Here is a 1,430-nt window from a genome sequence, read left to right on the forward strand (position 1 = left end):
GTCCACCAAGTGGGCCATGGCAGGACATACAATGTCCAGCATCTGTCCCTGCAGTACCACCCAGAACAATTCCAAGACCTGAAAATTCCCCCAAATCATATCTCTTCTTCCCTCTCCCTATCCTCAGTGGGTACCGCAGCCACTTTGTCCACATCAATGCTACAATTTCTTCCATTACCAATCACAATAGTTCCATAGTAGATTATCAGTAAATCCACTCTAATCCATAATCTTCAGGACCCATTAGACTTCAAAATAAATTTGAAAATCATGTTTTGTGTGTGTGTGTGTGTGTGTGTTTTTGTTTTTCCCCGCGTCCCGCGTTTATTGGCTCTCCCGCCCGCCCGGCCTCAGGTCTGCATCACCAGCCCGGACTTCTCCGCCTGCAGCTTCACGCCAGAGCCCGAGAAGCCCGTGCTGCCCCACTGCAGCACGAGGATGTCACGGTCCAGGAGCTTCTCCCCGTTCCCGGGGTCCACCATGTCCTTCGGAATCAGCTTCTCCACACACTCGAGGGTGACCATGGCCCTGGAGGGCTGCATCAGGGTGCAGGGCGTGGCGTTGTTCAGGCTGTCGTGGGTCAGGGCGTACACGTAGCGCTTGGAGGGGGTGATGAGTCCCACGCGGTTCACGGAGCCGTGGAGGGGCGTAAAGCGAACAGGCGTCAGGTCCGACATGCGCAGAGGCTTCCCCGACATGGGAGAGGTCACGGTGGGCGACGGCTTCTCCAGCTTCGTGGCCTTGGCCTCGGGCGTCAGCGACGGGATCCAGAAGCTGGGCAGCGCCTTGTCCTTGTCCTTGCTGGAGGGCCCGCGCTGGGCCCGGGCCGGGCATCATCTGGGCCCCTCTCAGAGGAGCCCCTGGGCATGAAGGGGCTGAGGGGCCGGCTCACGATGGCCGCCTCCTTCTCCAGGAAGCCGCGCACCTAGTCCTACGCCACCGCTTGCTGCAGCTACTTCTACTCCTCTTGCCAGGCGCCGCGCTGCTTCTCGTAGGCCTTCATCTACTGGGCGATCTCCTTCTTCTGGTGTAGAATGTACACGAGGATGGCCTCGCGCTCGTACAGGTAGCCGTCCGTGGTGACCACAGGGTGGTGGCAGGACTGCAGGGAGTGGAATTTTTATCGAGATTGCATTGAATATACATATTATTTTCAGAAGAATTGACATCTTAATGTTATTTAGTATTCCCATCCCTGAGCATGGAATGTTATTTAGGCTTTTTTGGAATTCTTTTAACACTGAGTTGCAGTTTTCTTTTCTTTATTTTTCCAAAATCTTCTCAATTTATTCATTTTTTAAAAAAATATTACATTCAAAAAATATGAGGTCCCCATTCACCCCCACCGCCCCCACCCCACCACTCCCCCCACAGTAACACTGTCCCGCATCATCATGACACATCCATTGCATCTGGTGAGTACATCTTTG

General features: G+C 54.0%; 1 pseudogene; it reads right to left on the bottom strand.

Moving 5' to 3' along the window:
• Window positions 1–350: 350 nt before the first annotated feature.
• On the bottom strand, window positions 351–1,111 carry LOC131277134 (nitric oxide synthase-interacting protein pseudogene; annotated as a pseudogene).
• Window positions 1,112–1,430: the final 319 nt, after the last annotated feature.

Source organism: Dasypus novemcinctus, chromosome X (genome assembly GCF_030445035.2).
Source record: "Dasypus novemcinctus isolate mDasNov1 chromosome X, mDasNov1.1.hap2, whole genome shotgun sequence".
Taxonomy (NCBI): Eukaryota; Metazoa; Chordata; class Mammalia; order Cingulata; family Dasypodidae; genus Dasypus; species Dasypus novemcinctus.